Consider the following 19910-nt stretch of genomic DNA (forward strand, 5'->3'; position numbering starts at 1 on the left):
GGAGTCATCTGCCTATAGAGGCCTGAAAGTTATGGGTAAATGAAGGAGGGCTAGACAGTGTTCTGGGCATGCTTTGTAATCTAAGTCAACGTCTCAGAGAGATATGGATGTTTTCAGAGAAAATGAGCCTGTGGTGGGTTCCTTTCTACAGTCTGGGAGCATTCTGCTTGTCTCAAGGAAAAGTGGTTGGGGCTGAGCAGACACAGGTTTAGTACTTGGTACTTACACCTGGTATGATGACAATGTCCCTTGCTTCCAAGAGGAAATCCTGCAGACAGCTAGTGCACACTGGTGTTCACCTGATAGCATGTGGCTAGCCTACCTTACCATCAACAATTCTCTGGCGCCCAAGATGGAGCTGCCCCAGTTCCTAGGAGGAAACTACCCTGCCAGCCAGCACTATCCCTATCCCAAGTTAAGTCCTACCACTTCCTTCCATTTTCCCACGCAAGGGGTGGAAGGAAGGGAGATGGTCATACGGACGTTTCTGTGACCTTACGAGCCAGAAGAGCAGAGGTTCCCATGCAGTGGTCCGTGGACCGCCAGTGGTCTGTGAGCGTCACTCAGGTGTCCACGGCAAGTCTATGTTAAATATTCATATTGATTTTTTAATTATAATAATAATAAAATTTTATTTGTTAGTCGCCTATCTGTCCGAATTCACGGACACTCTAGGCGACTTACAACAGCATGATAAAATACAATATACAGTCCAAAACAAACTCATCAATTAATAACATCAATACATCAATTAATTAACCAAAAAACTAATCTAATCCACCCCAAAGACTCTGTAGGCCTGCCTGAATAGCCAGGTCTTTAACGCTCGGCGGAAAGTCATCAGGGAGGCGGCATGCCGAAGATCATAAGGGAGAGAATTCCAGAGGGTGTATTTTATTAAAATTGTATTTTATTGCTTCTTGTATTGTGTTTCCATTTGAATTCTAGGGAACGCAAATTGTAATACAATAAACTACAATATAAGAAATAAACGAAGCAATAAAATTACAATAAAAAACCATACAGCGTCTATCACAGTGCATTACAGTTGCTACAAGAAGCAGGAAAACTACTAAATGGCCCACCACCAAGATCAAAGGGGGGGCAAAAACCAAGATGCTAGAAAAGTAGGAATTTATTGTATGTTTAAACCCAATGCGTTTCAGCCTATTGAAGTCAATGCCTCCTGGACCTATGGATCCCTCTATACAAACATTTGAAAGACTTGTATCTCAAGATTTAGAGAGGATAGAGGCTACATCTCAGCAGGTGTGGCATAATTTGAACATCAAAGAACAACGTATTCTCAGGGAGTTATCAAGGGATCCCTCCATGGTAATCAAACAAGCTGACAAGGGAGGTGCCATAGTGATCCAGGATATCCAACAATATAAGGAAGAGATTCTCTTCCAATTGTCAGACAGAGCAGCATATAAGATATGCTCTGACAATCCCACTTCCAGTATTGCTCATGAAATCAGTATTGTTCTGGAGGAAGGTGTTAACCTGGGATACATCACTAATGATCAGCATAAATTCCTGTTTAATAAGAATCCTAGAGTTCCAATTTTTTACACCCTACCTAAGTTACATAAAGCTGTTATACCTCCCCCCAGTCATCCCATCTTTTCAGGTTGCAATTCCATTCCAGAACTTTTGTCGCAGTTTGTCGAACATTTCTTGAAACCTTTTATACCTACCATTCCATCCTTTATAAGATACTCCACAGATTTCATGAACAAGATACAGTACATCTCTATAGAACCTTTGGATATCCTGGTCACTATGGATGTTAGATCTCTCTACACCAACATTCCCCAAGAACAAGCCCTAGATATTATTCGGCACACTTTGGACAAGCGCACTGTCAGACATCCTCCCACACATTTTCTCTGAGTATTGGCAGCAATAGCTATGTGTAGAAATTATTTTAAGTTTGGCAACTCATACTATTGGCAGATTAAAGGGGCGGGGCTGCAGGACTCCAGTTCCCATCAGCCCCAGCCAGCATGGCCAGTGCCACACTCGCGTCTGATAGGAGCTGGAGTCAGTGGCATCACTAGGGGGGTGCAGGGTGTGTGGACTGCACCAGGTGACACCATCAGAGGGGAGCGATTCGCAGCTTTAATTTAAAAGAAAAATTAAGTTTCTAGGTGGTCCGGTTCTCGAGATATACATAAAAACGTCAGCCCACCCGTTAAATCTTTTTTTAAACTACTGTATAGCACTTCGTAGCTTTAACCCCGCCCATTTAGGATTGCAGCCAATCAGTGAAGTGTTTGTTTGACCCGTGGCAGTGTCTAGTAAACCTCATTGCAAGGCCAGAAAATGTTGTTCCCCCCCCCCGTTTATCTGAAAATCTCATAAATTGGGTAAGTATATACATTTCAGTTTTTCCCCCTCTTGTGTGTAGGAGTCAGATCCTGGCAGAGCTTGGAAAAGTTACTTTTTTCAACTACAACTCCCATCAGCCCACTCCAGTGGCCATGCTGACTGGGGCTGATGGGAGTTGTAGTTTTAAAAAGTAACTTTTCCAAGCTCTGGATCCTGGGCAGTGTTTTGAAAACCTTCCCAATACTTGCTTTTGTGGGGGTAAAAGCATTGCTAATCCCATATCTCCAGAGTAAATCCCATTGAATTCAATAGGATTTACTTTTGAGTAGTAGACATGGTTATGAATGTGCTGAAAATCAATGGGACTTTGGAGTGAATGTAAAAACTTGTGTTTGTGTTCTCTTTCTGTCCCCCTCCCTCTCCAGTCCTATTTTAAAGCAAGTAGGCAGGGCTTACTTAGGTATTACAGTTTTTATTCTGTAGGAAACTTAATACTGATTTTTTTAAAACTAATACTGATTTTTCTGCAATGACCAACTGGTTTGACAATAAACTATTATATGGGCTGTATGTATTTATACATCTGCAGTGTGTGTGTAGTCTTTCCAACAACCCTGTGAGGTAGGGTTGGAAACCAAGGCAGCTCACAACAAGAAATAAAGCCATTTAAAATCCAATAACCATAAAGCAAGAATAAACAGTTGGAAAACAGCCTAAAGAGGCATGATTCTGAATTTTGGGTTGGGTGAATGAAGTTTATTTATTTATTATTTGATTTATATCCCGCCCTTCCTCCCAGTAGGAGCCCAGGGTGGCAAACAAAAGCACTAAAAGCACTTTAAAACATCATAAAAACAGACTTTAAAATATATTAAAATATCTTTGAAAATATTTTTTTAAAGCTTTAAAAAAATTTTAAAAAAACAAAAAGGCTTAAAAACATATTAAATAGCAATTCCAACACAGACTCAGACTGGGATAAGGTCTCAACTTAAAAGAACAAGTTGAAAGAACAAGTTCCTTATCACTTGAGGCTGTAGTTCTCTGCACACTTCCCAGTTTGAGTAAGCCCCATTGAATACATTGGGACTTGCTTCTGAGTAAACAAACATCGGATTGCACTAAAATATATATTTACAGATTGTGTAATTCATAAACATATTTGAGAGTCATGTTTATATAAATATTTCTTCATACTGTGTCCCAATAAGTATTTGATTTCACACTATGGTTGTAGATGATTTTTTCCTCTACATTTTAAGTGTGCCCTTCTTCCTGGGGGTGGTCATGGTTCTCCATTGTTTTCATCCTGAGGGGAGGATAGGCTGAGAGATGGTGAGTAGCACATTTAAGGTCTCTTCACCTCCCCCCCTTTTTAATTTGTATTTATTTTATATTTCTCCAATATCTTCCCCTGGCTGTTTTTATGTATTTTAAATATTTTTAGATTAAATAAATAGGAAATCATAATTGTGAACCTCCCTAAAAGCAATTTACCTATCCTTCTGTTTTGGCAAAGTGATGGTGTGAAGGCATGCTGGTAGAACAAGAGACCATGTTTGAGGCATGTTATAAGGTATAGGAAAAAGTATTTTGTAAAATGTGAAGGACAGTGGCTGCCCAGTCAGTATAACCACTGTACAAGATCTACTCAGCCACTGTAATTACCTTTTTGTTTTGAGTGCCCTTTTATCTGGGTCTTGGTTCAGGTGTGTATCCAACTCTGATGTGCTTATGGAAGGGGTGTGCAAGTAGTGCCCCCCCAAGTGTGGAGGCTTGGACAAACATTGTGTTATGGAAAACCAAAGTCTGTGTGAAAGTACATATTTGGGAATGCCATCAGTGTAATCCTAAACACACTTAATAAATAATATCAAACTTGCACATCACAAAATATATTACGGTCATGTCCATAAGCACCAGGAGGGTAGTCGCCCAGGGGATCTTAGTCCCTCTGCTGTTTTGGGAGCAGGGTCCCTATGTCTCCAAGCATCCTACAGTCAGCATGAAAAGGGAGTGTGTTAGTCACTGAGAAGAGTCTTCTAATATGCTTCCTTGCCATTCCTGCTGATTGGAGCCAATCAGAGTGAAAGGAGGTGAGTCAGCCACTAAGAAGACTCTTCTCAGTTGCTAACACTCTCCACTTACATGCTGATTGGCTCCTAGAGATGTTTGTTGTTGTGAGAGAATGCATTAACAAAGATCTCATTCTTAATCCAGAAGTAAAAAAGGGTGTATGTGGCTGCAACTGTCATGAAGGGACTCTGCACTTCTGAATTTTCTACTAAACAACTGATAAATACCTATGTAACTTTGTGTCTGGAGACTTATTATTAAGAATCACTTTCCAGAACTGTAAGGAGGTATGTCCACACGCATGTATCCCAGGCACCTAAATGAGGGGTGAGAGCAGCATAGGGACATAAGCAGATGTCTTATTCCAGGGGTTCCCAAACTTTTCTTCTACATAGACCACTTGAAAATAGCTGAGGGTCTGAAAGTATCTGAAAATTTACTATGGGCATATGCAAGATAATTAACTCCCATTAGTGATAAGAGCAAGAATTTGGGCTGTTCATATGATATTGTAATTTAAAGGTGTAATTTTAATTTTGCTAGTTGTTTATGTCACTACTATTGCCATTACATTCAGTGATATACGGGAATTACGATTTACGAGTAACATTAGTACAAAAAACATTACTAAGGATTCTGTATGGTCTGGTGCGGGAGGAGGTCCATGTGGGTGACACCATGAGTTACCGCACCAGGTGACACCAACCCTAGTGACGCCACTGTCCTCCTTTGTTATGTATCCCAGCAGGGAATGCCCATCTTTTCTGAAGATGCAGAGATCCTTTTTCTGCCAGCGCCTGTGAAGCAGGGTGCACGAGGAGCATTCCACCATATCACCATGCTTTCCACGCAGGTAAATCTAGCCATCTTGCTGGCTGCACGTAATTTTAAACTCCCCCACTTTCAGTGAAGGAACTGCTTCCTACAGATGTTGCAGCTCATTCTCCCATATGAGCCATACACCTGCAAGCCTCACATCTCGTGCTATGGCCATGAGGCATTTTAAAGCAGGGTTGGGCAGCCTGTGGCACTAGGGCTGCATGTGGCTGAATTTCAGAAAGGCTCTTGCAACTGTTAAAGCAGGTGTCAGCTCAGGTAGTCAACGTGGGGCCCTCCAGATGTGAACTAGAAAAGGCTTCACCTGTGACCATTGGCCATGCTAGCTCGGGCTGATGGGAGTTGGAGTCCCAAAACATCTGGAGGGTACCACAATGGCTGCCTCTGTGTTGAGGCACAGACGCCCTGGCAAGACAAACAAAACAAAACTTGGTAGCTCTGTGTAGTTCACAGCATGCTAGTGAGCGGCATGAAAGGGAGGAACCACAGACTGAGCATTTGGGGCAAGAAGGAAAGGTGAAGGGAGCAGTTTATAATAAAGCAGAAAGATGTGTGTGTGTCACGAGAGCATTTACATGGGGAGCTTAAGAAGAGTTTGGAAAAGGTTACTTGGTAGTGGGTATTCAGGGGAATGTTGGTTGCATTGGAAGGAACCCCCCATTTTTTTTCACGAGGCCCTTTGCTAGCTAGCAGCTTTGCGACGAACTTTTCCTGGTTGTTGTGGGAAATGGGATGCTGGGAAAGTGATGGAATGGTCAGTATGGGAACTTGGCAGGTGCATCCTGGCACTGGATTAAAGGCCAGCTTGTGTGCCTTTAATGGGCAGACTTTTGCAGCAGAGGACCATAGCTCAGCAGTAGAGCATCTGTCTTGCATGCAGATGGTCCCAGGTTCAGTCCTTGGCATCTCCAGGTATGGGTGGGAAAAGCTCCTGCCTGAAAATCTGGGAAGCCACGGCCAGTTACTGTAGACAACACTGAGCCAGGGGTCTGACTCGGTCTGAGACTGCATCCACACTATGCATTTAAGGCACATTTAAAGCACATGGCTTCCCTCAGAGCTGTTGTTTGTTCAGGGTGCTGGGAATTGTAGCCCTGTGGGGGGTATACTACAATTCCCAGGCTTCTTTGGGGGAAGTCATGTATGTCAAATGTATAATGCGTTGTCAGCCTAAGGCAACTTCTGATTTTATCTCCATGCACTGAAAAGTGTCACCTTGTGATTTCTGCACATCAGGCTGCTGATAAAGACAGAGCAGCAGACCAAGGCAGTTTTTATCTAGTCGGCTGGCAACCCTGCCTAGCAAACATGCCAGAGAAAAGCATGGTAGGAAGCGGTGCTGCCTGTTTGGCAGTGTGTGTGTACCCCTCATGGTGAACCAGGGAAAAGAGGTTCAGCCCTATCTGAATCAAATTGTTAAATATGCCATGAAACCCCATCCGCAAGAACAGTCTGCATTTTCCGTCAAGGAGCCCTGCCTTTCCCCCCCTTTAACTAGGCATGGAATAGCAACCAACCTGATAAGCAGCAATTGAGCTGGTGCATTGTTTTGAGTTTTGCATGTCAGACTACAGGAGTAGAGTCCTTTTTTTAAAAAAAAAAATAACCAGGGTATATATAGCAAGCAGCAACATCTGAGTTCTGACAATGCTACTAGGGAACACGTGTGAGTCTTGCCAGCCACATCCTCCCCTTTTCCTTCTCCTATCAGCCCAGTCGCAAGGAAAGTAGCGTGTGCCTCCTGACCTCTGGGAACTGGGACGTCACCAGGATCCTGGCATATGATGAGAATAGCAAACAGCTGTGAGTATCAGAGGCCATGATCCTCCCCCTATCCTGGAGCTGGTCCTCCAAACTTTAGCAGGAGGAGCAAACTCTGGCTGGCTGACAATGCCCTTTTTCCTAGATATTTCCTGAGTTCTGAAGAAAGGCCCAACTCTAAACATTTGTACAGGTGAGTATTCTGGCCCATGTCCTACAAATAGTGCGTGGAGTGTATATAGCATATAAATAGGACCTTCAACAAAATGTTGCAGTGTGTAACATAAGTCAGAATTATTATCCCCATTTTGTAGATGGGAAGTTGAGGGTGGAAACTAGTGCCTTGCCTGAGGCTGCTTACTGAATTTAGACTGAGCTGAAGTGAGATGTGAATACTGTGGCCCCTATAACCATTTTTTAAAAGGTGTATTCAGCAACTTGCCACTGATGCAATAATAGTGCATTAGTGGTGGATTTATACTGGCGTGTCCACACATTGTTCTGCTGTATTAGTTGTTCTGCAGTGCTTTCCCAGTGTTGCAGCCACATTACTGCCACTTGGAGAGTCACTCTTGCAGTGCACTATAGTGCAACAGAAGTGGGACCAAAAATACCCCAAATAAAATATTTGGTGTGGTATAAAAGTTGCAGGATTTCAGCACGAAGTTACCAGACAAAGCAGTATGTTCAACCTGATCTAGAGCCTTGCGTGGTAAAGCAGCCTACCCTCATGCTTCTGGGGCAAGTGTATAGTGAATTGCTGTCACCCAGAGGCATTCAGGTAGAATTACACCCCAAATTCTTAATCTCACATGGGGCTCATCCACACAGCGATTTAGTGTGTGGTGCTACTTTCATCCCTTTGTAATTTGCATGGTTCACATGACGTTGCAGACAAGCAGAAGCTATAATGCAGTTTCCCCCTTTAAAACCGTATCAACCCAATCCAATTATAATGTGGAAAGGAAAAACCATCCCAGCTTCGCTGTGCTCCTCTGTGTAGGCCAGCATTTCCCAACTAGTGGGGCACCAGATGTTGCTGGACCACAATTCCCATCTTTTCTGACCATTGGCAATGCTGGCTGAGGCTGATGGGAGTTGTGGTCCAACAACATCTGGTGGCCCACTAGTTGGGAAAGGCTGTTGTAGGCGCTTTGCTTTGATTTTTTTTAGTGGGTGGGCTCTCTTATGCCCCATCGCCCGCTCCCTCTCTCTCTGCCACCTGCAAAAGCTGTGGCAGCCACTGCCTACTTTTCCTTTCACTTACTTCCCCCTCTAATCAGTTTCATGTAGTTGCATGTCAATTGCACCCCAATGCTGTCCCTGCCAGGAATTGACAAGAAACAATGACACTGAAAAAAAAGTGTGGACGTTGAAAAGCTATTGCAATGGTAAAAGCAGCTTTAGTACGAAGTTAGGCTTCCATGTGGATAAGCCCATCATCATGCAGGTGGTGTTCAGCTTCATTTGAACCTGATTTTCTTTTCTTTCTTTTTAAAAACAAATATATATTTACTGATTTAGTCTTATAAACATATCAAACGAAAACAGAGCAACAAGAGAATCTAGTGTACACAGCCATGGAGGATCTTTATCGGCATATTAAAATTATTAGTGTTCAGTCCAGGGTATATCCATATATAGTACACCATCCTAGTTCAGTTCTCCATGGAGTTTCCATTAACCGATGGTGAGCTGCAATACTTGGACCTGATTTTTCAACATCCTAACTCTACTTTTTAGCACTGCAGCACTTTGGTTTATTGTGGGTAATGAAGACATTGGGACTGGGAAGGCCCTGGCACCTCCTCCATCTTGGGGGTCTGGGTGGCTGGTGGGTCTCTGAGGAAGGGAAAGGGCTTCTCAATATGTACTTATCCTTCTCTTCTCGAGCAGCCTTGACCTTGACCAAAGCTTGGAAGATTACTTTTAAAAAGTAATAAGTTACAGTTACATGGCCCAAAAAAGTAGTAATTACCATTACAATTACAATTGCTCTGAAAGTAACTGATTACTTTACATTTCCTCCAGAGTAATCACTACAATTACATTTCAGTTACTTTAAAAAAACGGCTACAAGGTGCTGGCCTTGGCTGCTGCACATATAAGTAGCCTAAAACAACATTAAAAATAAACAAACACATACAGAGGTAGTAGAGTAATTATTTTTATTCATAAGATAGCAATGGTGGTCTCTCTGCTGGTAAGGGTGGTGGGGAGGGAGGCAGAGGCCACTACTCAGATCTTTCCATGTCAAACAAAGTGCAACCCCCCCGCACTCAGCCAGCCAGCATAATCTCTCTCACTTAACCACCTCCCAGACCCTGCCCTGCCCCCAGCTAAGGGACACTCACTCAAGCAAACATTTTCCCCTGAGATGCAAAAAAGTTAAAATACTGCAAGTGCAGCACAGTAGCCAGAGAGGGTGGTGGAGGCCACTTTGTGTGCCAAGTGCAAACACAGTATTCACACACACACACACACACACACACACACACACACACACAGAGTCATCTTTCACCTCCACAGTTCTTTTATCTCCATTCTGCTGCTGTCTCCTTCTCCTTTATCCATGTTCTTCACCTCCGAATCCTTTTCCCCTCCACTCCATTCTTCACCACCATTATGTTTTTTTTAATATTTGTTTTCTCCACTCCACCTCGTCTCACTCTCCACCTCCTCCCTCGTCGCCTCCTACCTATCCACAGAGCATGAGGAAAGAGCGACACTGCACAGAAGCCCAGTTTGAGGCACATGATTTTCATCCACAAATCAGAGGAGCGGAAGACTTCCCCTGCTCCCCCCCCAGTAATGCACCAAAGTAATTCTGGAAACATTACAATTACTCCACAAAAGTAGTAAAATTACTCCTATTACAATAAAAATGTGAAGGAATTACCCACTCGTTACTCAAAAAAGTAATGAATTACAAGTAATTCCTTACTTGTAACTAGTTACTTCCAAGCTCTGACCTTGACGGCTCCTTCAACCACACCTGCTTGACCTGTGGCCTGCGCCCTGGCTGCTCCTTCGTAGATGTCAGTTTCAGTCCCAAGATGGGCATTTTATACTGTTCTGCAGAGGTGGGTTTCTGCAAGAGGAGACACAGTAGTATTTTACAGGCACATAAGAGCTTGTGGATTCACTCCAATACATATATTTCTTTTTATTACCATGTTTGGGCTTCACTGACATGAGGATCAAAATGGTTAAGGTACTTCTACAACAAATAGATAGCTGAAATGCTGATGCATGTACATTCTGATTATTAGTAAAGTCCCAAAAAGGTACAAATAATACATGCACAGGAACTCACTCTTTATTTGCTTAAACAGTCCTCAGATTTGGGACAGATAGAATCTTTAGTGGGACACAGGAATGTATATGAACACAAGCTGCCTTTATTAAACTGTGTTTGTGCCGATATGTGTGTATTTAGATGCACACCCACACCCTGCCTAATACATATACCAGAATACATATACACACCTATGTATTTTATTTAAATTCATATTCTGCTCCATGGATCAAGGCAGGCTTTGAAGATATTGCCAATTTCATGGTCAAAAAAGGGGGAGGGGGAAATATGCCCGTTACCACTGGGCTCACAGTCCAATAAAAAAAGAGAGATGGTCTTAAAGCAACAAAACTGATTCACTGAAGCAAGCCCTATATGTGGTAACAGTGTCTAGTGCTTATGCTGTGAATTGTCCAGCATGATCTTGTTGGGCTCTCAGGTTATGTGTGTGTTCCTCACAGAGAGGAAAGCAACGGACAAACCTGCTCTTATGGGGTTAAGTCGGTTGGGAAGAGTGCCAAGGCCGTCGATGGCAGCTGTGCCATCACAAGGGCACTCTTATCTACATAAGGCTGGAGAGAAACCGAAAGGATGTGGGGATGTAGCGTTTATGTGGAAGAAGCTGGTTGTAACTCTAAATGTCTCAGTAAAGACTCTTAAAAGAAATCATTGCCTGTGACTGGATCTTTTCTATACCTGAACCTGCTTTTGGTGTTGTATTGGACCACACACGCACTATCGCAGCGCGACAAGGGTTATGGGCCCAGGATTCTGGTCCGCTATACAGTGCTAGAGCCGGTTCTGGTCCGAAACCTCGGAGCTGAGACGCGAGCTTGGTCGGAGGCCGTGTGAGAAAGAGGTGAGCGGAAAGCAGAGCGCTGAGAATGGCAATAAATATGTCTGCTGGAATGCCTATGGAACGGCTCACTGAAACAAATTATGCCAGCTGGAAGCTACGGATGAGGGCTTTTCTGATCAAAGAGGATCTGTTTGAAGTCATTGACACCACCCCACCGGTGGCCCCTCAAGCGGCATGGACACGTAAGGATGAAAAGGCGAAGGCTTTTATCACATTAGCACTGTCCGACTCTCAACTGCTATATGTGAGAGATGAACCCACAGCAAAACATATGTGGACTGTTTTGAATACTGTACACATGCAACAGACCACAGGGAGCAAACTTTGTTTGGCGAGAAGGTTATATCAGATGCATCTAACTGAGGAGACCACCATGATTGAGCACTTAACGGAATGTCGACGTCTGTTTGCAGAGTTGGAGGACAGAGGGGTCGAGCATGGCAATCTACAAAAGGTGTACATCATTTTGTCTTCCCTTGACGAGAAATGGAACAATTTCATGACGTCTATGGAGGCGATGCCCAATGGAAGATTGAGTCTGGATTTTGTGGAAGAAAAACTCAATCAAGAATGGCAAAGAAGACAGGAGATTAACAGGACTGAGCCGAAAGAAGCAGTCAAAACTAAGCAGTTTACCTTCAAAGAGCAGCATGGACTAAAACCCTGTTATTTTTGTGGAGCAAGGGGACATATACAGCGAAACTGTGCAGCCAAGCAAAGAGACAGAGGCTGGAAGCAATCTAGCGTGAACTTTGTTAGTACAAAGCAGCATAAAACAATTAACTCTCACTGGGTAATTGATATTGGAGCTTCTCATTGCCTCATAAAAGATGCAAGCCTATTTCACTCATCGAAACCAGTGCAGGAAACTGTTTTATTGGCTGACGGACCCAAACGTGACGTCCTGGCACGTGGAACTTTGAAACTGAGTAAGCTCCAGACCATTTTGACAGATGTATTGTTAATCCCGCAATTGGCAAGTAATATTTTGTCTGTAAAGAAACTAACAGATATAGGTTATTCTGTAACATTTGAGCAAGGGAGATGTGTTGTTAAACGAGGCAATGAGATATGCATGCAGGGGTGTCTGCAAGAGTCACTGTTCACATTGCAAAGCACTCACGCTGAGCTGGAATGTGCTGTATTAAGTGCCAATAGACAGTTGCACGAAAACTGTGTACATCAGTGGCACAGAAGATTGGGTCATGCTCATTATGACACAATTAAGAAAACCCCTACTCATAGTGAGGACATGAAATTACAGGGGTGTGAGCAAGTATATGAATGTGATGCGTGTTACAGGGCTAAAGCCACAGTGGCACCCATAAATCAAAAGACAGAATGCACAACCACTGCACCATATCAGATTATACATGTCGACTTATCTGGACCATTGCAGTGTTCAAAGGGGGGTGCTAAGTATTTCATGGTTGTGGTAGATGATTTCACAAGGTATTGTCATGTGTACTTGCTGAAGAGAAAGGATGAGGCAGATACAAAATTATGCTTGTTCATAAAGAGAGTGGAAACACAACATGGGGTCACAATAAAACCATACGCTCAGATCAGGGGGGTGAATTCACGAGCCAAGCTTTGCAGGAATTCATGGAAAGCAAGGGAATAGCCCAAAACTTCACGGCTCCGTTTTCTCCATTTTCTAATGGGGTTGCAGAGAGAAAAAACAGGTCTCTTCAGGAATCCATGAGAGCCACGTTGGGAAATTCAAACCTAGCAAACACATTTTGGAGGGAGTGTATCCTATATGCTGTTTATATCCAGAATAGGTTGTTACACAGGAGTCTTGGAATGTCTCCCTATGAAAAACTGACAGGGAAGAAACCACGGATAAGGCACATTGAGCGTTTTGGGGCTAAATGTTGGGTTCACGTGCCCAAGAGTAAAAGGCGTTGTAAGTTAGCACCGAGAGCCCAGGAGGGACATGTGCTGGGCTTTCAGAACGCTTATTACAGGGTCTGGGTTCCTGAGCTGCAACAAGTAGTTCTTAGTCGAAGCATCAAAGTTTCAGATCAGGAATGGAAGCAAAGTCAGACCATAAACCTAAATGGGTCACACGATACACATGCAGTAAAAGAGGAGGACATACAGCCAGGTCCTAGCGCAAAGGAAGAAGTACTGCAAATGCCATTAAAGGAAGCGTTAAATGAGCTCATTTGGGGGAAACATAACATTAAGAAAAGAAAAGCTGATGATGTGTCATTACATGAGTGGGAGTTACCAGGAACTAGTGCAGGCAACGATGGCACAAGGGAAACTGAGTCTCAATTGCCCTTAAGACGCTCTGAGAGAGAGAACAAAGGGAAGCCGCCTGATAGATTCACAATAGGCCTTATCACAGGCCAGGGGGCATACACTGAACAAGAAGTGGATGCAGATACATTGTACATGACTTGTGTAAAACCAAGATGTAATGAATAAAGTAAGCCTAGAATCTGAAAATGTAAACATGTAAAAACAAAGGATGTAATGTAAAACTGTAATCTATGTAAAAGGGAATTGAAACGTCTGTGAGAAACAGGTGGGGGCTGTTGGGCTCTCAGGTTATGTGTGTGTTCCTCACAGAGAGGAAAGCAACGGACAAACCTGCTCTAATGGGGTTAAGTCGGTTGGGAAGAGTGCCAAGGCCGTCGATGGCAGCTGTGCCATCACAAGGGCACTCTTATCTACATAAGGCTGGAGAGAAACCGAAAGGACATGGGGGTGTAGCGTTTATGTGGAAGAAGCTGGTTGTAACTCTAAATGTCTCAGTAAAGACTCTTAAAAGAAATCATTGCCTGTGACTGGATCTTTTCTATACCTGAACCTGCTTTTGGTGTTGTATTGGACCACACATGCACTATCGCAGCGCGACAGATCTAGGGTTTGTATACTACTGACCTGAGTTTTCTTCACCCGGTAGGGCCTGGAATCCCTCAAGTTTCTGTTCATTGCACAACTAATCCCCACAGTTAGGGTTGCCATATTGCCCGGTTAGCCGGGTTTTACCTGGATTCTATGCATGCCGCCCGGCGCCCGGCTAGCCCCTTAGGTGGCCCGGATTCTCAGCTTTAATTTTAAAAAAAAATTAAGTTTCTAGGTGGCCCGGTTCTCGAGATATGCATAAAAACGTCAGCTGCCCCCCTGACTGTTAAATCTTTCTTTAAACAGTACTACAGCACTTCCGAGCATTTAACCCCGCCAGTTCAGAATTGCAGCCAATCAGGGATTGTGTTTCAGTTTCATTGACCTGAGGCAGTGTCTAGAAAACAAAATGGTGGTTTCACCCCCTGTTTATCTGAAAATCTCATAAATTGGGTAAGTATATACATTTTAGTTTTTTTTCCTCTTGTGTGCAGGAGTCAGATCTTGGGCAGTGTTTTGAAAACCTTCCCAATGCTTGCTTTTTGTAAAAGCAATGCTAATCCCATATGCCCAGAGTAAATCCCATTGAATTCAATAGAACTTACTTTTGAGTAGACATGGTTATGAATGCACTGAAAATCAATGGGACTTTGGAGTGAATGTAAAAAAGAATTGTGTTTGTGTTCTAACTCTTTCTGCCCCCTTCTCCAGTCCTATTTTAAAGCAAGTAGGCAGGGCTTACTTAGGTATTACAGTTTTTATTCTGTAGGAAAGTAATACTGATTTTTTTGAAACTAATACTGATTTTTCTGCAATGACCAACTGGTTTGACAATAAACTATTATATGGGCTGTATGTATTTATACATCTGCAGTGTGTGCATGTGTGTGTATGGAGTCTTTCCAACACCCCTGTGAGGTAGGGTTGGAAACCAAGGCAGTTCACAACAAGAAATAAAGCCATTTAAAATCCAATAACCATAAAAACAAGTATAAACAGTTGCAAAACAGCGTAAAGTGGCATGATTCGGAATTTTGGGTTGTGTGAATGAAGTTGCTTATCACTTGAGGTTGCAGTTCTGTCCCTGTTTGAGTAAGCCCCACTGAATACACTGGGACTTGCTTCTGAATAAATAAACCTAGGATTGCACTATAAATATCTTTACAGTTTGTGTAAATAATAAATATATTTGATAGTCATGCTTATATAAATATTTCTTCATTTATCATATTTTTGGTTTTTGGTTAGGAATCCTGACTGGTTGTTTAGGAAAGTGTTACTGCCTTCTGTGTTTTTTTTTCCTATTTACATGTCACTTATCTTTAACCTCACTCCGTTACAGCCATAGAAGCAACAGCAGCATATGCAAGATAATTAACTCCCATTAGTGATAAGAACAAGAATTTATAATTATTGTTTCAATTAAAACAAGAGGCTTATCAATACTTTGAAGAGGACCAGATATTTATTTTGTTTCTGAGCCCAGGACTGGGTCTTTCATGATGCCCGGGGGGGAGGGGGAGCAGGAGAGTAGTCGATAAGACAGACATCCTGGCATTGATAATCTAATTAGCAAGGTATGTGTGGGGTCGTTGCACACTTCCAGGCCCAGTTTCATTTTGAGTATGGAGGTGGAACCTGTGTATATGTGGTTGCTCAAAGGGAGAAGAAATTTTGAGTTAAGCAAAGCTCTGCTTTTATAAAACCTAAGAAACATACAGATACTTTGAATGTCTGAGTGCCTGCACCAGTGGAATACTGGAGGAACTTGTAAAACTTGCTGCAGCAGTATTTAGAACTGAGCATGTGGTGTGAAAGACTCCTTTTCCTAACATTTTGGCTTCTTGTTTTTCTCCACCCACCACATCTTTGAAATATATTGTATATGGTTAACCGTACTGCTGCCCTGACTTACTTTATGTTTGTTGCTATTTTGTATTTTTATTATGTTTTTATATTGATTGTGTATTTTTATTGTTTTTATTATATTTGTAAGCTGTGCTGAGCTCTGTTTTTAACAGCAAAAGGGCAGGATATAAATTCTCTTCATCAATCAATAAATATTCCCCTAGGCATTTAAGGCTGAAAATGTTGTTTTTAAAAAAAAGATTTCTCACATCTTTCCCCAGCTTTTGGTGGTAATTCCTAGGCACAAAAACTGGACAATCCAAACATTAATATGCAAATATTTGCATAATATGCAAATAATATGTATAATATGCAAATACTTTACATAATATGCAAATTAACCTGCCCGGATTTGTATAACTGGAATATGGCAACCCTACCCACAGTGAGTATCAGATCTGAGGGGAAGGAGCTTGCCTTTAAAACCAAAACTATTAGGAACTTTCCAGGTAATGTTCAGTATCGGTCAGGATGGGTGGTGATAAAGATTATCTGGGTACTTTCCTGAGACACAGTATATTTGTGTTGTGGGCATGTCCATAGAGCTCTGATTTCGTGACTGGGGGGTGCATTGGTTTGGCATATCAGTGCTCCTCAGTCTTCACGTGTACAAGTGCTTCATTCCACATGCGAACCAGTTTGTGGAATCAGTGTGGGCTGTGTGTACTGTTTGTGGCTGGTGTCTTGTTATGAGCTGATCGTGGCTAATTTTTGTATGTCCAAAAGGAAGTTGTTCATCTGCTTCTGTATCCCAGCCCTAAGGAAGAGTTCTGTGTTACCTGAAAACATACATGCTACATTGTGCACCTCGGTCTCTCTGGAAGGGTATCATTTTACTGTGCGCATAAGTTACATAACATAGAGACAGCACTTTTAGGCTTGTGTGCCTAATAACTTCAGTTAAGCTCTATCCCCTGTGAATTCAAGTCATGTTTTTAAAAGCAGTTGTTGCCCCTTGCTATCACAATATCCCGTGACAATGAGTTACAGCTTTATTATATTTGTGGAGAACTACTGGTTTGAAAGGTTTGGCACCCAGTCACAACTGACTTGCATGCAGAGGTGCCCAACTGCTGCTAACCATGTTGGTGTCTGCCTCATTCCTCATCCGGACTCCCAGACTTTCTTCTCCTAGAAGAGAACCGGCCTTTGCAAGATGGCCTTATGCATAAAGAGATGCCATTGGTGGAATTCCAGTCCTATCGGCTAGCCAGCTATGGTGAGAATGCAAAAGCTGTGCCCTTCCTATCGCAGCCATAGAAATCCCCCCCTAAGAAAACCCCCACCTTGCCTGATAGGGGGAAAGTGGCAATGTGGCATCATGGCAGTGGGCTAGCAATTCTGGTTGTAGGGCACCTCCAGCTAAGGGTGGAATAGAGTTGACCATTCACAGAAAGGCAAAGTTGTAACTTAAAAATCATTGAGCTTAACGGGAAATGGGATAGTGTGGAGGTTCGCCACCATGTGGATTGGGGTTGAAAGAACACAGTGGGAGCTATGAGGGTCCCCAAGTTGTGAGGCAAAGGGTTCAAGGGCCTGAAGATTGCAGCACCATGGATGTGTGAGGTTTGCAAAAGATGTAGGAGAGTGGGGAGAATAAGTATGGTTGTTAAAAGATCACGGGGTTATCCTTCTCCTGTATTCACATTTCTCTCCTGTTTTCCCTACAACTCAGACCTGCCTGTGCGTGTGACTCTGCCGCCACCACACTGGTGTACCTTCTGCCCTTTGCTACTGATGCTGTGAGTGACACCCTGACTCCCTTAGCTTTGCCCCTGTGCTCTGATTCCATCCCTGCAGCTGTGCGTTCATAAGTGATCAGCAGGGAGAGCAACAAGCCAGATGATCTCTGGTTTGTTGCATCTAACGCAACTATGATGGAGAAGGGGAATGAGAAGGAAGGAAGGAACCGGGCTCAACATTTGAACTGGCATGGGGAGATCAGTCTGCTGTGGCTACCTCTGTTCTCTAAGCACACACAATCTATAGCCTGTGGTTCAGGTCTGGACCAAAGGATGTGGCTTCCCCTGCCCATCATTTAATTGATTTTGCAGGGAGCGTTTTTTTAATAACCCCAGTGGGATTGTCACTCTGTTTGTGAATGTGGGGTTGTGGGTTTGAATCTGAATACCACCATCTCCTGGAAGACCACCCACCTCTCATCATGTTTACTTTGCCCAGGGTATGATTTTAACTGGTACCTCTCAGTAACAGATCTTTAGTTAGCTGGAAAAGAGATTCTGTGTCAGAGAAGACCAAACTCAAATGGGATAGGGCCAAATTGCTCATCCAAAAGATGTCCCAGAGGTCAAACTCTTTTTTTCCTCTCCACGAAAATGTCATTCCTACCAGAGTGTAGCATTAACCTATCAATTTTACCTCATCAGACACTTCAACGTTTGAAAATTTAGTGAATTTTCAGCCAGTCCTCAGCCCTTCACTACTACTGAGTAACCTCAACAAGATTCATACATCTGGAATTGGGAGGCCTCACTTTTAATTTTCTTCACCAAATGTCACATTCAAAAGTCTCAATGTGCTGGGTGGGGGGGAAGTTTAGGATGGCATTAAAATCTGCTTTTTTTTCCTGCCTTCTCTGTGAAAATCTTTAAGAATGAGCTTCAACCTAGTCGGAGTTTCATAGTATCATAGTGCCATAGTTTTCCACCTGAAGTGGCACCACACTCTTAGGCCACTAGCTAGTAATGTGACATTCACCCTGTTCTAACTATGAGTATGTGTTGGATTCGGGTGAGGACTGAGCCAAATCAAGCCCATTCTGATGTTTTGGACAGCTATGGATTGCTTTGGGTTGGATTTGATGACCCAGAGTGACCCAGGGCTGTCAGGGGGCCGGGTATCAAGCAGAAAGAAGAAGCATCCATGGCTCCTCTTTCTGCCTGATGAGCAGAGGCAGCGATCCTCTGGGAGTTCAGGCGCTGTTTTGCAACTTTCTTTGCACAGGATAAATTGACTCCACACTCAGTTGGGAGGGGGAGGGAAGGAGATGTAATGTGTGTGCTTTTACCCTAATTAAACATGAGCCCCACCCCCAATCTTATTTCGGAGTGGCTCCAAGCCTGGGTGGGTGGTCCCCGTGTCAACCCAGGGTGGGTCAGCCTAATGCCCCCCCTCTGGATTGGAGCCACAGGGCGAATGGGGGGTTGTGCACAGCCCTAGTTCTAACCCCCAACTTTTCTTTTTCCAGTCCAGAAGCCCCTGGAGGCCAGCTGGCCACTGAGGAATTCCATCTTGATTGGGATACCATCCTCTCCAGCTCTTTGGGTGCTGTGGTCATCCAATTTGATGGCCGTGGCTCTGGAAATCAAGGGCTCAAGCTGTTGCATGAGGTCAGCCACCAGCTCGATTCCTTGGATTTCAAGGACCATGTAGCTCTCATGCAGTAAGTACCCTTGAGCCTAGAGTGTCCTCAGGTGTTGTTTATGTGGTGCATGTATGTCAGTCCACCCCGGTGTGGTTCCAGGTGTTGAGTGCATGTCTACCGTTGGGTCAGCAGTTGTCAGAAGTGGAGGGGTAGGCAGTTAACCACTCTGCTGCTTTTTATACTCAGTCCATGGTGGCTCCCTTCTGATGTTGAATGAATCTTTAATGGGATTGAAAAAGCTCCTTGTAGGTGGTTGTAATTTATTTATTTAGGCTATTTCTATACCGCTTAATATATAAAAATATCTCTAAGCGGTGTACAAGACAAAAAGAACACAAGAAGTATTATAAAAAGTACACAATGAAACCATAATACGAATAAACTCATACTTAATACAAATTATTAACAAATAAAATATACCAACACAGCAAATTCCATCACACTTCCCCACTTATCCCCTGCCCTGCTCTGTTCCAACAGCTTGGAAGAAAGTCCTATCGTAAGCCATGGTGCATTCAACGAGGGTACCCTTCTGCCTCTGTTGTTTCAGTCTCCAAGAGGAGATGGTAGGTATATGCACTAACCATGTCAAG

General features: G+C 43.2%; 1 pseudogene; it reads left to right on the forward strand.

The window, feature by feature from the left end:
• Nucleotides 1-522: 522 nt before the first annotated feature.
• Nucleotides 523-19339, forward strand: LOC133382461 (inactive dipeptidyl peptidase 10-like; annotated as a pseudogene).
• The last annotated feature ends 571 nt before the right edge of the window (nt 19340-19910 follow it).

Source organism: Rhineura floridana, chromosome 3 (assembly GCF_030035675.1).
Source record: "Rhineura floridana isolate rRhiFlo1 chromosome 3, rRhiFlo1.hap2, whole genome shotgun sequence".
NCBI classification, from domain to species: Eukaryota; Metazoa; Chordata; class Lepidosauria; order Squamata; family Rhineuridae; genus Rhineura; species Rhineura floridana.